Source organism: Ranitomeya imitator, chromosome 6, assembly GCF_032444005.1.
Source record: "Ranitomeya imitator isolate aRanImi1 chromosome 6, aRanImi1.pri, whole genome shotgun sequence".
NCBI lineage: Eukaryota > Metazoa > Chordata > Amphibia > Anura > Dendrobatidae > Ranitomeya > Ranitomeya imitator.
In genome coordinates, this window is record NC_091287.1 from 212,773,578 (window position 1) to 212,795,578 (window position 22,001).

General features: G+C 43.9%; 1 protein-coding gene across 2 annotated transcripts in view; it reads right to left on the reverse strand.

The window, feature by feature from the left end:
• The window catches only part of COL15A1 (collagen type XV alpha 1 chain), a 1,189,398-nt gene that overhangs the window by 403,014 nt on the left and 764,383 nt on the right, over nucleotides 1–22,001 (reverse strand). The gene's annotated exons all lie outside the window — the stretch shown is intronic.

Sequence of the window (22,001 nt, forward strand, 5' to 3'; positions counted from 1 at the left end):
CCGTAAAAATAAAAAATCATATTTTTTCACAAAAATTAACTTTCCGTCCCCAATTTTTTATTTTCCCAAGGGTAAGAGAAGAAATTGGACCCCAAAAGTTGTTATACAATTTGTCCTGAGTACGCTGATACCCCATATGTGGGGGTAAACCACTGTTTGGGCGGATGGGACAGCTCGGAAGGGAAGGAGCGCCGTTTGACTTTTCAATGCAAAATTGACAGGAATTGAGATGGGACGCCATGTTGCGTTTGGAGAGCCCCTGATGTGCCTAAACATTGAAACCCCCCACAAGTGACACCATTTTGGAAAGTAGACCCCTTAAGGAACTTATTTAGATGTGTGGTGAGCACTTTGACCCACCAAGTGCTTCACAGAAGTTTATAATGTAGAACCGTAAAAATAAAAAATCATATTTTTTCACAAAAATTAACTTTCCGCCCCCAATTTTTTATTTTCCCAAGGGTAAGAGAAGAAATTGGACCCCAAAAGTTGTTGTACAATTTGTCCTGAGTACGCTGATACCCCATATGTGGGGGTAAACCACTGTTTGGGCGAATGGGAGAGCTCGGAAGGGAAGGAGCGCCGTTTGACTTTTCAATGCAAAATTGACAGGAATTGAGATGGGACGCCATGTTGCGTTTGGAGAGCCCCTGATGTGCCTAAACATTGAAACCCCCCACAAGTGACACCATTTTGGAAAGTAGACCCCTTAAGGAACTTATCTAGATGTGTGGTGAGCACTTTGACCCACCAAGTGCTTCACAGAAGTTTATAATGTAGAACCGTAAAAATAAAAAATATTTTTTCACAAAAATTAACTTTCCGCCCCCAATTTTTTATTTTCCCAAGGGTAAGAGAAGAAATTGGACCCCAAAAGTTGTTGTACAATTTGTCCTGAGTACGCTGATACCCCATATGTGGGGGTAAACCACTGTTTGGGCGGATGGGAGAGCTCGGAAGGGAAGGAGCGCCGTTTGACTTTTCAATGCAAAATTGACAGGAATTGAGATGGGACACCATGTTGCGTTTGGAGAGCCACTGATGTGCCTAAACATTGAAACCCCCCACAAGTGACACCATTTTGGAAAGTAGACCCCCTAAGGAACTTATCTAGAGGTGTGGTGAGCACTTTGACCCACCAAGTGCTTCACAGAAGTTTATAATGCAGAGCCGTAAAAATAAAACAAAAAATTTTTCCCACAAAAATTATTTTTTTAGCCCCCAGTTTTGTATTTTCCCGAGGGTAACAGGAGAAAGTGGACCCCAAAATTTGTTGCCCAATTTGTCCTGAGTGCGATGATACACCATATGTGGGGGGAACCACTGTTTGGGCGCATGGGAGGGTTCGGAAGGGAAGGAGTGCCATTTGAATGCAGACTTAGATGGAATGGTCTGCACGTGTCACATTGCATTTGCAGAGCCCCTAATGTACCTAAACAGTAGAAACCCCCCACAAGTGACACCATTTTGGAAAGTAGACCCCCTACGGAACTTATCTACATGTGTGGTGAGCACTTAGACCCACCAAGGGCTTCACAGAAGTTTATAATGGAGAGCCGTAAAAATAAAACAAAAATTTTTTCCCACAAAAATTATTTTTTAGCCCCCAGTTTTGTATTTTCCCGAGGGTAACAGGAGAAATTGGACCCCAAAATTTGTTGTCCAATTTGTTCTGAGTGCGCTGATACCCCATATGTGGGGGGGAACCACTGTTTGGGCGCATGGGAGGGTTCGGAAGGGAAGGAGCTCCATTTGGAATGCAGGCTTAGATGGAATGGTCTGCAGGTGTCACATTGCATTTGCAGAGCCCCTAATGTACCGAAACAGTAGAAACCCCCCACAAGTGACACCATTTTGGAAACTAGACCCCCTAAGGAACTCATCTAGATGTGTTGTGAGAGCTTTGAACCCCCAAGTGTTTCACTACAGTCTGTAACGCAGAGCCGTGAAAATTTAAAAAAAAAATCTTTCCCCCAAAAATTATTTTTTAGCCCCCAGTTTTGTATTTTCCCGAGGGTAAGAGGAGAAATTTGACCCCAAAAGTTGTTGTCCAATTTGTCCTGAGTACGCTGATACCCCATATGTTGGGGGGAACCACCGTTTGGGCGCATGGGAGGGCTCGGAAGGGAAGGAGTGCCATTTGGAATGCAGACTTAGATGGAATGGTCTGCAGGCGTCACATTGCGTTTGCAGAACCCCTAATGTACCTAAACAGTAGAAATCCCCCACAAGTGACCCCATATTGGAAACTAGACCCCCATGGAACTTATCTAGATGTGTTGTGAGAACTTTGAACCCCCAAGTGTTTCACTACAGTTTATAACGCAAAGCCGTGAAAATAAAAAATATTTTTTTTCCCACAAAAATTATTTTTTAGCCTCCAGTTTTGTATTTTCCCAAGGGTAACAGGAGAAATTGGACCCCAAAAGTTGTTGTCCTATTTGTCCTGCGTACGCTGATACCCCATATGTTGGGGTAAACCCCTGTTTGGGCACACGGGAGAGCTCGGAAGGGAAGGAGCACTGTTTTACTTTTTCAACGCAGAATTGGCTGGAATTGAGATCGGACGCCATGTCGCGTTTGGAGAGCCCCTGATGTGCCTAAACAGTGGAAACCCCCCAATTATAACTGAAACCCTAATCCAAACACACCCCTAACCCTAATCCCAACAGTAACCCTAACCACACCTCTAACCCTGACACACACCTAACCCTAATCCCAACCCTATTCCCAACTGTAAATGTAATCTAAACCCTAACCGTAACTTTAGCCCCAACCCTAACTGTAGCCTTAACCCTAGCCCCAACCCTAACTTTAGCCCCAACCCAAACTGTAGCCCTAACCCTAGCCCTAACCATAGCCCTAACCCTAACTTTAGCCCCAACCCTAACTGTAGCCTTAACCCTAGCCCTAACCCTAGCCCTAACCCTAGCCCTAACCCTAACCCTAGCCCTAACCCTAGCCCTAACCCTAGCCCTAACCCTAGCCCTAACCCTAGCCCTAACCCTAACCCCAGCCCTAACCGTAGCCCTAACCCTAGCCCTAACCCTAGCCCTAGCCCAAACCCTAACCCTAGCCCTAACCCTAACCCTAATGGAAAAATGGAAATAAATACATTTTTTTAATTTTTCCCTAACTAAGGGGGTGATGAAGGGGGGTTTGATTTACTTTTATAGCGGGTTTTTTAGCGGATTTTTATGATTGGCAGCCGTCACACACTGAAAGACGCTTTTTATTGCAAAAAATATTTTTTGCGTTACCACATTTTGAGAGCTATAATTTTTCCATATTTTGGTCCACAGAGTCATGTGAGGTCTTGTTTTTTGCGGGACGAGTTGACGTTTTTATTGGTAACATTTTTGGGCGCGTTACATTTTTTGATCGCTTTTTATTCCGATTTTTGCGAGGCAGAATGACCAAAAACCAGCTATTCATGAATTTCTTTTGGGGGAGGCGTTTATACCGTTCCGCGTTTGGTAAAATTGATAAAGCAGTTTTATTCTTCGGGTCAGTACGATTACAGCGACACCTCATTTATATCATTTTTTTATGTTTTGGCGCTTTTATACGATAAAAACTATTTTATAGAAAAAATAATTATTTTTGCATCGTTTTATTCTCAGGACTATAACTTTTTTTTTTTTTGCTGATGATGCTGTATGGCGGCTCGTTTTTTGCGGGACAAGATGACGCTTTCAGCGGTATCATGGTTATTTATATCTGTCTTTTTGATCGCGTGTTATTCCACTTTTTGTTCGGCGGTATGATAATAAAGCGTTGTTTTTTGCCTCGGTTTTTTTTTTTTTCTTACGGTGTTTACTGAAGGGGTTAACTAGTGGGCCAGTTTTATAGGTCGGGTCGTTACGGACGCGGCAATACTAAATATGTGTACTTTTATTGTTTTTTTTTATTTAGATAAAGAAATGTATTTAGGGGAATAATATTTTTTTTTTTTTTTTTCATTATTTAGGAATATATATATTTTTTTTTTTACACATTTTGAATTTTTTTTTTTTACTTTTTTACATTGTCCCAGGGGGGGACATCACAGATCAGTGATCTGACAGTGTGCACAGCACTCTGTCAGATCACTGATCTGACATGCAGCGCTGCAGCCTTCACAGTGCCTGCTCTGAGCAGGCTCTGTGAAGCCACCTCCCTCCCTGCAGGACCCGGATCCGCGGCCATCTTGGATCCGGGGCTGGAGGAAGCAGGGAGGGAGGTGAGACCCTCGCAGCAACGCGATCACATCGCGTTGCTGCGGGGGGCTCAGGGAAGCCTGCAGGGAGCCCCCTCCCTGCGGGAAGCTTCCCTATACCGCCGGCACATCGCGATCATCTTTGATCGCGGTGTGCCAGGGGTTAATGTGCCGGGGGCGGTCCGTGACCGCTCCTGGCACATAGTGCCGGATGTCAGCTGCGATAAACAGCTGACACCCGGCCGCGATCGACGGCGCTCCCCCCGTGAGCGCCGCCGATCGCGCTGGACGTACTATCCCCTCCGTGGTCATGGGGGCCCACCCCACCTCGACGGGATAGTACGTCCCATGTCAGAAAGGGGTTAATAGGTGTTAAACTTAGGAGCAGCTACCTCCATGTATAATATGCAAAAAAGTTGCAATCTATCGTGCTAAAGCATGTCAATATGAAATATATGAAATATGAATAGCTATACGGCTAACTTAGGAGCAGCACCTATTCACACTAGCTTGAAGGTGCCAGTCAGTTTTTTATTATTTCTATGTAACTTTACCGAGCACTCCACCCTTCACCATGTGGTAATTTTAATTACACCAGGTTCCTACCAACCCATAAATGCAGGCATTGCTAAGAGAGGTATCCACATTCACCCAGGAATTCTGACATCAGCCTAAGGCCTCTTTTCCACTTGAGAGAAAAAAAACGGTCCGAATTACGGACCGAAAAAACGGATGTAACGTATGCGATTGTCATGCGAATGTCATGCGATTTTTTTTTATCGCAACATCCGTATCACATCCGTATTGATGTCCGATTTTAACGCACCGCTGTCCTTTGAAAAGCTGACAATTCAGCGCAGTGTACAGTAAAATCAAACTGATAGGTTAGATTAGAGTAGATATATACACATAGAATAGGTATATATACATATATATATATGTCAGGGAGACACCTATATATATATATTTAATGCAGCGCTAGATAGCAAAAGCCGGCAATTGAATTACTGGCTTTTAAGCTATCTCCTTCACAAACCCGACATGATATGAGACATGGTTTACATACAGTAAAGGGAACTTTTCAGAATATTTTCCCACGCTCGAGTTCATATGAGGACATCCAGCAGAGGGCGAATCACCGCGACTGAAGGTAACTACAGGTCATTGACCCACATTCCATTCATTCCCCAGGGTTTTACAGCCACGAGCACAGCTGCATTAGCAGAGCTCCTGGGTGTAAAATTAGTTAACCCCTTCAGATGAATTTACAGCGTGGGATGTGACAGATCATCAGAAGGTATGGGATATTGTTGTTTTTTTATTTTATCTTTTTTACAGAACGAGGGTCTTCAGGTGGATTACCATGATAATAAAATATTACAACAACCTGTCTCTTTCTTTCATTAAAAGACTTTGGAATAATGTGTGTGTGTGTTTTTTAACCATTTCATACAATTAGATTAATAATGGAGAGGCGTCATAATTGACGTCTCTCCATTATTAATCTGGCTTAATGTCACCTAACAATAGCAAGGTGACATTAACCCTTCATTACCCCATATCCCACTGCTACACGGGAATGGGAAGAGAGTGGCCAAGTGCCAGAATAGGCGCATCTTCCAGATCTGCCTTTTCTGGGGTGGCTGGAGGCAGATGTTTTTAGCATACTGTGACACAGTAGCATGTGACACAGTAGCATGCTGTGACACAGCATATGCTGTGTCACAGAAAGATCGCGTCCCTGCAGATTGGGTGAAAGGGTTAACTCCCATTTCACCCGATCTGCAGGGACAGGGGGAGTGGTAGTTTAGCCCAGGGAGGGTGGCTTCACCCCCTCGTGGCTACGATCGCTCTGATTGGCTGTTGAAAGTGAAACTGCCAATCAGAGCGATTTGTAATATTTCACCCATTATAACGGGTGAAATATTACAATCCAGCCATGGCCGATGCTGCAATATCATCGGCCATGGCTGGAAATACTAGTGTGCCCCCAGCCCACCCCACCGATCGCCCCCCCAGTCCCCCGATCTGGCCGGTACACTGCTCCGGCTCCCCTCCATCCAGTGCTCCGCTCCCCCCCGTGCTCTTGTCCGCTCCCCCCGTGCTCCAATCACCCCCCCCGTGCTCCAATCACCCCCCCCTGCATTCAGATCCACCCCCCCGTGCTCCGTTCCACCCCCCCATGCTCCGTTCCAGCCCCCCCGTGCTCCGTTCCACGCCCCCGTGCTCCGTTCCACGCCTGCCGCGCTCCGATTCCCCCCCCGTGCTCCGATCCCCCCCCCGTGGTCCCCCCCCCCACCCCATCATACTTACCGATCCAGCCGGGATCCCGTCCGTCTTCTCCCTGGGCGCCGCCATCTTCCAAAATGGCGGGCGCATGCGCAGTGCGCCCGCCGAATCTGCCGGTCGGCAGTTTCGTTCCAAAGTGCATTTTGATCACTGAGATAGATTATATCTCAGTGATCAAAATAAAAAAAATAATACATGACCCCCCCCCCTTTGTCACCCCCATAGGTAGGGACAATAAAAAAATAAAGAAAATTTTTTTTTTCCACTAATGTTAGAATAGGGTTAGGGGTAGGGGTAGGGTTAGGGGTAGGGTTAGGGTTAGGGCTAGGGTTAGGGTTAGGGCTAGGGTTAGGGCTAGGGGTAGGGTTAGGGGTAGGGCTAGGGTTAGGGTTAGGGCTAGGGTTAGGGCTAGGGTTAGGGCTAGGGTTAGGGGTAGGGCTAGGGTTAGGGTTAGGGCTAGGGTTAGGGCTAGGGTTAGGGCTAGGGTTAGGGGTAGGGCTAGGGTTAGGGCTAGGGTTAGGGTTTCGGTATGTGCACACGTATTCTGGTCCTCTGCGGATTTTTCCGCTGAGGATTTGATAAATCCGCAGTGCTAAACCGCTGCGGATTTATGGCGGATTTACCGCGTTTTTTTCTACGCATTTCACTGCGGTTTTACAATTGCGATTTTCTATTTGAGCAGTTGTAAAACCGCTGCGGAATCCGCACAAAAAAGTGACATGCTGCGGAATGTAAACCGCTGCGTTTCCGTGCAGTTTTTCCGCAGCATGTGTACAGCGATTTTTGTTTCCCGTAGGTTTACATTGAACTGTAAACTCATGGGAAACTGCTGCGGATCTGCAGCGTTTTCCGCAGCGTGTGCACATACCTTTAGAATTAGGCTATGTTCACACGGTGCGGATTTGGCTGCGGATTGGCCGCTGCGGATTCGCAGCAGTATTCCATCAGGTTTACAGTACCATGTAAACATATGAAAAACCAAATCCACTGTGCCCATGGTGCAGAAAATACCGCGCGGAAACGCTGCGTTGTATTTTCCGCAGCATGTCAATTCTTTGTGCGGATTCCGCGGCTTTTTACACCTGTTCCTCAATAGGAATCCGCAGGTGAAATCCGCACAAAAAACACTGGAAATCCGCGGAAAATCCGCAGGTAAAACGCAGTGCCTTTTACCCGCGGATTTTTCAAAAATGGTGCGGAAATATCTCACACGAATCCGCAACGTGGGCACATAGCCTTAGGGTTAGGGTTGGAATTAGGGTTGTGGTTAGGGTTGTGATTAGGGTTATGGCTACAGTTGGGATTAGGGTTAGGGGTGTGGGGGGGTTAGTGTTGGAGGTAGAATTGAGGGGTTACCACTGTTTAGGCACATCAGGGGTCTCCAAACGCAACATGGCGCCACCATTGATTCCAGCCAATCTCGTATTCAAAAAGTCAAATGGTGCTCCTTCACTTCCGAGCCCTGAAGTGTGCCCAAACAGTGGTTTACCCCCACATATGGGGTATCAGTGTACTCAGGATAAACTGCGCAACAATTACTGGGGTCCAATTTCTCCTGTTACCCTTGTGAATCTAAAAAAATGCTTGCTAAAACATCATTTTTGAGGAAAGAAAAATGATTTTTTATTTTCACGGCTCTGCGTTGTAAACGTCTGTGAAGCACTTGGGGGTTCAAAGTGCTCACCACATATCTAGATAAGTTCCTTGGGGGTCTAGTTTCTAAAATGGGGTCACTTGTGGGGGGTTTCTACTGTTTAGGCACACCAGGGGCTCTGCAAACGCAATGTGACGCCCGCAGACCATTCCATCAAAGTCTGCATTTCAAAAGTCACTACTTCCCTTCTGATCCCCGACGTGTGCCCAAACAGTGGTTTACCCCCACACATGGGGTATCAGCGTACTCAGGAGAAACTGGACAACAACTATTGGGGTCCAATTTCTCCTGTTACCCTTGGGAAAATAAAAAATTCTGGGCTAAATAATTATTTTTGAGGAAAGAAAACGTATTTATTATTTTCACGGCTCTGCATTATAAACTTCTATGAAGCACTTGGGGGTTCAAAGTGCTCACCACACATCTAGATAAGTTCCTTTGGGGGTCTAGTTTCCAAAATGGGGTCACTTGTGGGGGGTTTCTACTGTTAAGCCACATCAGGGGCTCTGCAAACGCAATGTGACGCCCACAGAGCATTCCATCAAAGTCTGCATTTCAAAAGGTCACTACTTCACTTCCGAGCCCCGGCATGTGCCCAAACAGTGATTTACCCCCACATATGGGGTATCAGCGTACTCAGGAGAAACTGGACAACAACTTATGGGGTCAAATTTCTCCTGTTACCCTTGGGAAAATAAAAAATTGCAGGCTAAAAGATCATTTTTGAGAAAATAATTTTTTTTTTTATTTTCATGGCTCTGCGTTATAAACTTCTGTGAAGCACCTGGGGGTTTAAAGTGCTCAATGTGCATCTAGATAAATTCCTTGGGGGGTCTAGTTTCCAAAATGGGGTCACTTGTGGGGGAGCTCCAATGTTTAGGCACACAGGGGCTCTCCAAACGCGACATGGTGTCCGCTAACAATTGGAGCTAATTTTCCATTCAAAAAGTCAAATGGCGCGCCTTCCCTTCCGAGCCCTGCCGAGTGCCCAAACAGTGGTTTACCCCCACATATGAGGTATCGGCGTACTCGGGAGAAATTGCCCAACAAATTTTATGATCCATTTTATCCTACTGCCCATGTGAAAATGAAAAAATTGAGGCGAAAAGAATTTTTTTGTGAAAAAAAAGTACTTTTTCATTTTTACAGATCAATTTGTGAAGCATCTGAGGGTTTAAAGTGCTCACTAGGCATCTAAATAAGTTCCTTGGGGGGTCTAGTTTCCAAAATGGGGTCACTTGTGGGGGAGCGCCAATGTTTAGGCACACAGGAGCTATCCAAACGCGACATGGTGTCCGCTAACGATGGAAATAATTTTTCATTCAAAAAGTCAAATGGCGCTCCTTCCCTTCCGAGCCTTACCATGTGCCCAAACAGTGGTTTACCCCCACATGTGAGGTATTGGTGTACTCAGGAGAAATTGCCCAACACATTTTAGGATCCATTTTATCCTGTTGCCCATGTGAAAATGAAAAAATTGAGGCTAAAAGAATTTTTTTGTGAAAAAAAAAGTACTTTTTCATTTTTACGGATCAATTTGTGAAGCACCTGGGGGTTCAAAGTGCTCACTATGCATCTAGATAAGTTCCTTGGGGCGTCTAGTTTCCAAAATGGGGTCACTTGTGGGGGAGCTCCAATTTTTAGGCACACGGGTGCTCTCCAAACGTGACATGGTGTCCGCTAAAGAGTGGAGCCAATTTTTGATTCAAAAAGTCAAATGGCGCTCCTTCCCTTCCAAGCCCTGCCTTGCGCCCAAACAGTGGTTTACCCCCACATATGAGGTATCAGCGTACTCAGGACAAATTGGACAACAACTTTCGTGGTTCAGTTTCTCCTTTTACCATTGGGAAAATAAAAAAATTGTTGCTAAAAGATAATTTTTGTGACTAAAAAGTTAAATGTTCATTTTTTCCTTCCTTGTTGCTTCTGCTGCTGTGAAGCACCTGAAGGGTTAATAAACTTCTTGAATGTGGTTTTGAGTACCTTAAGGGGTGCAGTTTTTAGAATGGTGTCACTTTTGGGTATTTTCAGCCATATAGACCCCTCAAACTGACTTCAAATGTGAGGTGGTCCCTAAAAAAAATGGTTTTGTAAATTTCGTTGTAAAAATGACAAATCGCTGGTCAAATTTTAACCCTTATAACTTCCTAACAAAAAAAAATTTTGTTTCCAAAATTGTGCTGATGTAAAGTAAACATGTGGGAAATGTTATTTATTAACTATTTTGTGTCACATATCTCTCTGGTTTAACAGAATAAAAATTCAAAATGTGAAAATTGCGAAATTTTCAAAATTTTCGCCAAATTTCCGTTTTTATCACAAATAAACGCAGAATTTATTGACCTAAATTTACCACTAACATGAAGCCCAATATGTCACGAAAAAACAATCTCAGAACCGCTAGGATCCGTTGAAGCGTTCCTGAGTTATTACCTCATAAAGGGACACTGGTCAGAATTGCAAAAAACGGCAAGGTCTTTAAGGTCAAAATAGGCTGGGTCATGAAGGGGTTAATAGCTAGAGCGCCCAAATTTTGCACATACACACTACTAACATTAGTAGTGTGGAATATGCAAAAAAAGGGGATATGAGATGGTTTACTGTATGTAAACCATGTCTCATATCATGTCGGGTTTGTGAAGGAGATAGCTTAAAAGCCGGTAATTCAATTGCTGGCTTTTGCTATCTAGCGCTGCATTAAATTATATATATATATATATATATATATATATATATATATATATAGGTGTCTCCCTGACATATATACTGTATGTATTTATACCTATTCTATGTGTATATATCTACTCTAATCTAACCTGTCAGTGTGATTTTACTGTACACTGCGCTGATTTGCCGGCTTTTCAAAGGACACTGATGTGTAAAAATCAGACAGCACTCGCATGGTGCGAGTGCTGTGCATTTTTTTTTCTCACACCCATTGACTTGCATTGGCGAGTCTCGTCCGAGAATCGCAGCAATACGCAGCATGCTGCGATTTTTTTCTCAGTCCGATTTCGGCTGAGAAAAATATCGCAAATGGAATGTCACCTATTGAATAACATTGGTCTGAATGCAATCCGATTTCTTATCGGATTGCACTTGTCTGTTTTCCTCGCAAGTGAAAAAGAGGCCTAAGAGGTATTCACACATGTAGCGACCCATCAGTGTTTTTATGAGACCACCTTGACAATGGTTGATGGGCAGACATAACATGGCCAAACTGTCTGCAAAGCGTCTCATTTTTTTCTAGTATTCAGAAGCCGTAAAGCTATTCATATTTGATATATTTCATATTGAGATGCTTTAGGACGATAGAGTGCAACTTTTTTTTGTATATTATACATGGAGGTAGATGCTCCTAAGTTAGCACCTATTCACACTAGCTTGCCAGTCAGTTTTTTTGTTACTGCTATTATAAGGTATGGCATGGATTGAATTCAGAATAGATCCTTTACCACCAATTTACCAATTGATGCTGGATTTTGTGATTTCATTAACATTTGAGAATTGTTAAATACCAAATTACTTAAGATCCAGACAGACCTTAAAGATAACCCTTGCATTTCTAACACTTATACCTTCAGATTCAAATTTTACAGCGATCACTGTAGTCTCAATCCTTGAAGAGTCAAATGGAGATCCATTGGATAAAACATTGGTTAAAACATGATCAACAATCTATCCACCGAGTTTTGATTATAAGATCGTTAAACCAGAAATTAAATGGTTGGACATATCTCCAGGTCCTAGTAGATGGTGCTTTCAACTACCAACTTTATCAAGATATACTAGGTGCTACAAATGAAATTGACACAATGCTTCCATATGATAATTATTAATCTATGGACTTAATGATATTATACAGAGCTTATAGTACACCTAAGAGACAGGCCAAGATGAATTCTCTACATAGTTACTGTTGTTTCAAATGTCACACCTCACAGGCAGATATTTTCCATCATTTGTGGAAATATTCTTTTATCCAAGAATTATGAAGAACGGTTACCCAATTTCTTAGGGATACTGTTGGCATCTCTAACCAGCCAACAGAGTGCAATTCTCCATTTTTATGTTTCCGTTTTGCTCGCCTTTTTCTCAGAGCTTTAACTTTTTAATTTTTCTGTCAATATTGCAGCATGCAATCTGGAAAACGGGAAAAAAATTCTAAGTGAGGTAAAATTGCAAAACGTGCAATTCCACAATTGTTTTTTGGGTTTTGGATTTACCATGTTCACTATATGGTAAAACTGACCTGCCATTATGATTCTCCAAGTCATTAAGCAGATACCATATAATAAAGTATAACGTGGCACAGCTGTGGTGGTGCACAAAGAAGGTCCCCAAACCAGAGACTATATAGAGTGAACTTTGGCACTCAACTTTCAGTAATATACAAATTTTATTGGCAGCCACTTGTACAAACGTTTCGGTCAGTGATATTGACCTTCTTCAGTGTAAGGCGGTAACATCAAAATAAAGATCAAACAATCAATATGTATAACAAAAAGGAACACAATTTCATAAACAAAAAACAAGGAGACTAATGCATAGCCATATAATGTGCATATACAGTGATGGATGGGAGGAGGGATGAGGATAATATGAGGGGAAGGAAAGGAAAGAGAGGAAAAGGAGATCATACCTTATTATTTGAAGGCACTAAGCATTGCGGAACATAATCTCCTACAGAAGGGACTTTCATTCCGCCCTTACTCTGAGTACCTTAGGACTGGACATGGAATTACAACGTTTCTACCGTCGCATTAGGTTATTAACACACTTTGCCAAAGTGGATGACACGTACTTTTTCTCCTCCCACACATCAAGCTCTTATTTCCATAGACCAACTTGGTCTTTGCAATAAAAGCACGTACCGCCCACCATCAGGTTCACATGCAGTTGAAACCTTTATTGGTTTCATTGATAAAGCGTTCACACAACTCCGTCGGGACACTGAATGTGGCAGGTTGCATTTTTCTTCTAATCTGACTAATCTTGATCTTCAGGAATCACAAGCTTTACGCGAGGATAGGAACATTATCATTAAACCCGCCGACAAAGGCGGAGCCATAGTTGTCATGGACAGGGCAGACTACATCAAAGAGGCTTAGCGCCAACTTAATGATAGTACAGTCTACATCAAATTAAACAGAGACCCAACAGGGGACATACGTACCAATATATCATCCATACTAAAAACATACCTTGACTTGGGAGTGATTGACTCTAAAACAAAGGATTTCCTCACCAAGGCAAATCCGGTGACACCTGTACTCTACCTACTTCCCAAAGTACACAAGAGCCTAGTTAATCCACCTGGCCGACCCATCATTGCAGCCACGGACTCAATTTTGTACCCTATCGCCATATTTTTGGAAAAAAGTCCTTACACCTTTGATCCAGAAATCCCAGTCGTATTTACTAGACACCGGGGCTTTTCTCAGGACATTACACACATTAGGCACTATCCCTAGTAACTCCTTTTTGGTTTCCTTTGACGTAAAGGACCTTTATACGTCTATTCCCCATGACCGAGGTATTGACTGTGTTAGACATCTACTGGCTACATCAGAATTAGACCCTAACATCATTAACTTATGTCTTGAACTGTTGACAATCATCCTCACCCGTAACTACTTTCTATTCGAAGATACCTATTACTTACAGGCACAAGGGACCGCCATGGGGTCCAATATGGCGCCCCCGTATGCTAATACATACATGGCTACATTTGAAGAAGAGGTGGTATATCAAAACGTTCTCTTTAGAACTCATTATGTCACGTGGAAAAGATTTATAGACGACATTTTTTGTATATGGACGCGCCCACCAGACTCTATGGACGAATTCTTTGTGACATTAAATCAGTCGTGGTCAGGCCTTTCCTTCACTATCACCAAGGACACACACCAGGTTAGCTTCCTCGATACCCTTGTATCCAAGGATGAATGTGGAATCTTAAGCACGGATCTGTACAGGAAGCCCACAGACCGCAATAGCTTGCTCCACTATAACAGCCTTCATCCCATCACTACTAAAAACGCCATCCCTCGTTCCCAATTTCAAAGGGTGGAACGAATAGTCACAAACCCGATCAAGAAACAGGAGAGGGTGGATGAGATGTATCATAAGTTTAGAGAACGAGGATACCCTCCCGATGTACTACACAGTGCTCTGTGTTGTGAATTCTGCTTTTGGGCTCCCTCCGGTGGTTGTAGGTGGTAATGCAGTTGTCCCGGGGCTGCAGTCCTGGACAGGTGTATCTGCTAATTGCAATTCTGACTGGGGTATTTAGGTTTGCAGGACTCTTTAGTCCTTGCCAGTTGTCAATGTTTCTTGGGAAGTATTGGCTCTCTGTCTGGCTTCTCCTGCTTAGCTGCGAATTCAGCAAAGATAAGTGTCTGTTTCTTTTTCCATGGCACACAAGCTGTGTGCTTGTTTTTTTTATTGTATTCCTGCTCTGAGTATATTAGTCTCTGGAGTTGCAGATATATGTTTCACGTCTTTAGTTAGATGGAGGAATTTTTTGTATAATCTGCTGTGGATAATTTTGGAAGGGTTTTAATACTGACCGCACAGAACTCTGTCCTATCCTTTCCTATTTTAGCTAGAGTGGCCTCTTGTGCTAAATCCTGTTTTTCTGCCTGTGTGTGTCTTTCCTCTCCTATTCACAGCCAATATTTGTGGGGGGCTGCCTATCCTTTGGGGTTCTGCTCTGAGGCAAGATAGTCTTCCTATTTCCTTCTATAGGGGTATTTAGTCCTCCGGCTGTGACGAGGTGTCTAGGTTGTTAGGTTCATCCCACGGCTACTTCTAGTTGTGGTGTTAAGATCAGGATTTGCGGTCAGTATAGTTACCACTTACTCCAGTGAAAGTTTTCATGCTGCTCCAAGGCCACCGGATCATAACAGTACAACTGGCCTATAATGAGTTAAATGCATATCAGAAGAAGGGAAGAAAGGTGTTGAGCCATTTTTTTTTCTTCAGTCTGCTTTATATTCTCTTCCCTCTTTATCTCTGGGTGGCTGAGGAGCCTTGTGCTAGCATGAATGTTCAGGAAATAGCTTCTCGTGTAGACCAGCTTGCTGCTAGGGTACAGGGTATTTCTGATTATATTGTTCAAACTCCTGTTTTAGAACCGAAGATTCCTACTCCTGATTTGTTTTTTGGTGACAGGTCGAAATTTTTGAGTTTTAAAAACAACTGTAAACTGTTTTTTGCTTTGAGACCTCGATCCTCCGGTGATTCCATTCAGCGGGCTAAAATCGTCATCTCCCTGCTGCGTGGCGACCCGCAGGATTGGGCATTTTCCCTGGAATCTGGGAATCCGGCTTTGCTTAATGTAGACTTCTTTTTTCAGGCTTTAGGATTATTATATGATTAACCTAATTCTGTGGATCAAGCTGAGAAGACCTTGTTGGCCCTGTCTCAGGGTCAAGAGGCGGCAGAATTGTTTTGTCAGAAATTCAGAAAATGGTCTGTGTTGACTAAATGGAATAATGATGCTTTGGTGGAAATTTTCAGAAAGGGTCTTTCTGAATCTGTTAAAGACGTTATGGTGGAGTGATTCTATGTCTCTGGCCATTCAGATTGACCGGCGCTTGCGGGAACGCAGAACTATGCGCGCTGTGGCATTGTCCTCAGAGCAGATTCCTGAGCCAATGCAGTGTGATAGGATTCTGTCTAGAACGGAACGACAAGGATTCAGACGTCAGAATGGGTTGTGTTATGATTGTGGCCACGCTTCTCATGTCATTTCAGTCTGCCCTAAGCGGACAAAGAGGATCGCTAGTTCATTTACCATCAGTACTGTACAACCTAAATTTCTGTTATCGGTGTCCTTGATCTGCTCATTGTCATCATTTTCTGTCATGGCGTTTGTGGATTCAGGTGCCGCCTTGAACTTAATGGACTTTGAGTTTGCCAGGCGTTGTGGTTTTCCCTTGCAGCCTTTGCAGAACCCTGTTCCTTTAAGGGGCATTGATGCTACAACCTTGGCTAAAAATAAGCCTCAGTTTTGGACACAGGTGACCATGCGCATGGCGCCAGCCCATCAGGAAGATTGTCGATTTCTGGTGTTGCATAATTTGCATGATGCTATCATGCTGGGTTTTCCATGGTTGCAGGTACATAATCCTGTGTTGGATTGGAAGTCCATGTCTGTGACTAGTTGGGGTTGTCAGGGGGTTCATAAAGATGTTCCTTTGATGTCAATCTCCTCTTCTTCCTCTTCTGAAAATCCAGAGTTTTTGTCTGATTTTCAGGATGTATTCGATGAGCCCAAGTCCAGTTTCCTTCCATCGCACAGGGACTGCGATTGTGCTATTGATTTGATTCCAGGCTGTAAGTTTCCTAAGGGTCGACTTTTCAACCTGCCTGTGCCTGAACATACTGCCATGCAGAGCTATATTAAGCAGTCTTTGGAGAAAGGGCATATTCGTCCATCTTCTTCACCGTTGGGAGCGTGGTTCTTTATTGTTGCTAAAAAAGATGGTTCCTTGAGCCCCTGTATTGATTATCGCCTCTTGAATAAAATCACGGTCAAATTTCAATACCCTTTACCTTTGCTTACCAATTTGTTTGCTAGGATTAAGGGAGCTTGTTGGTTTACGAAGATTGACCTTTGGGGGGCATATAATCTTGTTCGTATTAAGCAGGGTGATGAATGGAAAACTGCGTTTAACACGCCCGAAGGCCATTTTGAATACCTTGTGATGCCATTCGGACTCTCTAATGCTCCATGTGTTTTTCAGTCCTTCATGCATGATATTTTCTGGACTTATATTGATAAGTTCTTGATTGTATATTTGGACGATATTTTGATTTTTTCCGATGATTGGGAGTCTCATGTGGAACAGGTCAGGATGGTATTTCAGATCCTTCGTGATAATGCCCTGTTTGTGAAAGGGTCTAAGTGTCTCTTTGGGGTGCAGAAGGTTTCTTTTTTAGGCTTTATTTTTTCTCCCTCGTCTATAGAGATGGATCCGGTTAAGGTTCAGGCCATTCATGATTGGATTCAGCCCACATCCGTGAAGAGCCTTCAGAATGTTTGGGTTTTGCAAATTTTTATCGCCGTTTCATTGCTAATTTTTCCAGCGTGGTTAAGCCCTTGACCGATTTGACGAAGAAAGGCGCTGATGTGGCGAATTGGTCCTCTGCGGCTGTCTCTGCCTTTCAGGAGCTTAAACGTCGATTTACTTCTGCTCCGGTGTTGCGCCAACCGGATGTTTCTCTTCCGTTTCAGGTTGAGGTTGACGCTTCTGAGATTGGGGCAGGGGCTGTTTTGTCTCAGAGGGATCCTGTTGGTTCCTTAATGAAACCATGTGCCTTCTTTTCCCGTAAGTTTTCACCTGCTGAACGCAATTATGATGTCGGCAAATGGGAGTTGTTGGCTATGAAGTGGGCATTTGAGGAGTGGCGACATTGGCTTGAGGGAGCTAAGCACTGTATTGTGGTCTTGACGAATCATAAGAATTTGATTTACCTTGAGTCTGCCAAACGGCTGAATCCTAGACAGGCTCGATGGTCCTTGTTTTTTTCCCGTTTTGATTTCGTGGTCTCGTACCTTCCGGGTTCTAAGAACATTGAGGCTGATGCCCTCTCTAGGAGTTTTTTGCCTGATTCTCCTGAGGTCTTAGAACCGGTTGGTATTCTGAAAGAAGGGGTGGTCCTTTCTGCCATTTCCCCTGATTTACGACGGGTTCTTCAGGAATTTCAGGCTGACAAACCTGACCGCTGTCCTGTGGGGAAACTGTTTGTTCCTGACAGATGGACTAGTAGAGTGATTTCTGAGGTTCACTGTTCCGTGTTGGCTAGTCATCCTGGCATTTTTGGTACCAGAGACTTGGTTGGTAGGTCCTTTTGGTGGCCTTCTTTGTCGCGTGATGTGCGTTCTTTTGTGCAGTCCTGTGGGACTTGTGCGCGGGCCAAGCCTTGTTGTTCCCGTGCTAGTGGGTTGCTTTTGCCATTGCCGGTCCCTGAGAGGCCCTGGGTGCATATCTCTATGGATTTTATTTCCGATCTTCCGGTTTCCCAGAGGATGTCTGTTATCTGGGTTGTTTGTGACCGGTTCTCTAAGATGGTTCATTTGGTGCCTTTGCCTAAATTGCCTTCCTCTTCGGATTTGGTTCCGTTGTTTTTCAGCATGTGGTCCGTTTGCATGGTATTACGGAGAATATTGTGTCTGAAAGAGGTTCCCAGTTTGTTTCTAGGTTTTGGCAGGCCTTTTGTGCTAGGCTGGGCATTGATTTGTCTTTTTCTTCTGCGTTTCATCCTCAGACAAATGGTCAGACTGAGCGAACTAATCAGACTTTGGAGACTTATTTGAGATGCTTTGTGTCTGCTGATCAGGATGATTGGGTGGCTTTCTTGCCATTGGCTGAGTTTGCCCTTAATAATCGGGCTAGTTCGGCTACTTTGGTTTCGCCTTTCTTTTGTAATTTTGGTTTTCATCCTCGTTTTTCTTCTGGGCAGATTGAGCCTTCTGACTGTCCTGGTGTGGATTCTGTGGTTGACAGGTTGCAGCAGATTTGGGTTCATGTGGTGGAAAATTTGGTGTTGTCTCAGGAGGAGGCTCAACGTTTTGCTAACCGTCGTCGTTGAGTTGGTTCCCGGCTTCGGGTTGGGGTACTGGTCTGGTTGTCTTCCCGTCATGTTCCTATGAAGGTTTCTTCTCCTAAGTTTAAGCCTCGGTTTATTGGTCCTTATAGGATTTCTGAGATCATTAATCCAGTGTCTTTTCGACTGGCGCTTCCGGGCTCTTTTGCGATCCATAATGTCTTCCATAGATCTTTATTGCGGAAATATGTGGAGTCGTTGTTCCCTCTGTTGATTCTCCTGCCCCTGTGTTGGTTGATGGGGAGTTGGAATATGTTGTTGAGAAGATTTTGGATTCCCATTTTTCGAGGCGGAAGCTTCAGTACCTTGTCAAATGGAAGGGTTATGGCCAGGAGGATAATTCTTGGGTTTTTGCCTCTGATGTCCATGCCGCTGATTTGGTTCGTGCCTTTCATCTGGCTCATCCTGATCGGCCTGGGGGCTCTGGAGAGGGTTCGGTGACCCCTTCTCAAGGGGGGTACTGTTGTGAATTCTGCTTTTGGGCTCCCTCCGGTGGTTGTAGGTGGTAATGCAGTTGTCCCGGGGCTGCAGTCCTGGACAGGTGTATCTGCTAATTGCAATTCTGACTGGGGTATTTAGGTTTGCAGGACTCTTTAGTCCTTGCCAGTTGTCAATGTTTCTTGGGAAGTATTGGCTCTCTGTCTGGCTTCTCCTGCTTAGCTGCGAATTCAGCAAAGATAAGTGTCTGTTTCTTTTTCCATGGCACACAAGCTGTGTGCTTGTTTTTTTTATTGTATTCCTGCTCTGAGTATATTAGTCTCTGGAGTTGCAGATATATGTTTCACGTCTTTAGTTAGATGGAGGAATTTTTTGTATAATCTGCTGTGGATAATTTTGGAAGGGTTTTAATACTGACCGCACAGAACTCTGTCCTATCCTTTCCTATTTTAGCTAGAGTGGCCTCTTGTGCTAAATCCTGTTTTTCTGCCTGTGTATGTCTTTCCTCTCTTATTCACAGCCAATATTTGTGGGGGGCTGCCTATCCTTTGAGGCTCTGCTCTGAAGCAAGATAGTCTTCCTATTTCCATCTCTAGGGATATTTAGTCCTCCGGCTGTGACGAGGTGTCTAGGTTGTTAGGTACATCCCACTGCTACTTCTAGTTGCGGTGTTAAGATCAGGATTTGCGGTCAGTATAGTTACCACTTACTCCAGTGAAAGTTTTCATGCTGCTCCAAGGTCACCGGATCATAACAGCTCTGCAACCATCTACACCCCCCAGACAGCCCAAAACGGGTCGTATACCGTTTGTACATACATATCACCCCTATGTCCACATTCTTCATCACAGCATTAGGAAACACTGGAGACTTCTAGGGGAGGCACATCCTGAAATACCTGAGTTCCGTAATCATTTTTTACTTTGCTATAAATAGCCCCGTAATATTCGAGATACACTCGTTAAAGCTGACATCAGGGCAGGCCCACACACTTCCACTCAGAGATTCTTCTCTCAACCTAAGACTGGCACGCACCCGTGCCTACGCTGTAATCAATGTGGGAATGTGTTAAAAGGAGACCATTTTTACCACCCACACTCGGGCAAACAACATAAAATTAAGGACTACAGTACCTGTGATATCTCCTTTGTAGTTTACTCCTTTAAATGCCCATGCGGCCTCTTGTATATTGGCGAGACCTCACAACCCATAAGGGACCGCATCAGTAAACACAAATCCACCATAAGGTGTAAAAACACATTACTTCCATTACCACACCACTTTATTGATGCAGGACACTCCATAACTCAACTTAAGTTCCAGGTAATCGAACATGTCCCAGTACCCAGACGGGGAAGGGGGGGGGGGCAATCGTATCCAGACCCTCAAAAAAAGGGAGGCATACTGGATACACGAGCTGGAGACTATGACACCCAGAGGTCTGAACAGGGAATACGATCTCCTTTCGTTTATATAATGTTTTTTCCCACAGTTGTTAATATTATGCCCTTGCTTTACTTTGTATTTATCTTTTTCATAAATGTATTGACACGCTGCTTTGTTTTACAGAGTCACCAATATTGAATATGACAGTACGGAAATTCTCACTTCCTGATCCTCCTCCCCCCTGGATCCCCACCTCAGTCCCATTGCCTTTATTTATTTTTTTCTTCTCATTTTCTCTCATTTCTCTCATTTTCTGCTTTATTTCCTTCATTATTCCTGCCTCCTCTGCACATCTCATGTTATTCATTTAGGGCCATATACATGGTTTACAATACCATCTAGATGCATCCACTATCCCTCTACTGCTCATAGGACAGATATATCTGCTATACTCTCTCTCAATATGGTGGAGCGCTCCACCATTACATTTCCTGGCTTTAGTGGAATGCATATTTAGGTGGAACGCACCACCATTCCATTTCCTGCCCCCTGTGACACGCATAGTAATACCGGCATATGCGGCGCATCACTTCCGGTGACGCACTTCCGGTGTTTCGCCGATCATGGGTCCCGCCCCCACCAACAAAAGAGCGCTCAGAATCATGGCACCGCACCTCAGAACAAGCGGCGGACACCGCGTTCCTGACATACACCTCTGCCATCCTTCGGTAAGACTCTGTACACCAGCCGGCGCTTCACTCTAGGAGGCTACCTTATTTACTTACATCGTTGTCTTTCCCTATCTCTAGGCAGGGACATTAGTCTGGTCCACCTTGGATCCACACTCTAGCTTATAGTTACATATGGTATGCATATATTTTCCCTACCACCCCTATACATGTACTCTCACTTATACATATATGTATTTGCTCCCATATAGATACAACTTTCTACCCTGAAGAGGAGTTCTATTCTAACCCTCTCCACCATACTCTCCTACTAGGATTATTTTACGGGTCAGTTTCACTATTTTCACCATACCACATATCCCATGTGTATCATGGTTTCCATGTATGGCTCGCTCTCACTCCCACTCCCATATATGTACTCCTATATATGTGCTCTCATTCATATATGTATCTATTTGCTCTTATATAGATATATCTCATACCTCGGATGAGGAGTACCACTACTTGACCCTTTCTAATATATTATCCTTACCAGAATTATTACACGGGTTAGTCTCTTATTCCTTATTCTGACACATATCCCTGGAGCACCATGGTCTCTTACTCATGGTACGTTCTCATTCTGATTTAGGATCCATGTTAGGACCTTATTCAAACCTTGAGCCACATACTCATAGTGCCTTCAAATAATAAGGTATGATCTCCTTTTCCTCTCTTTCCTTTCCTTCCC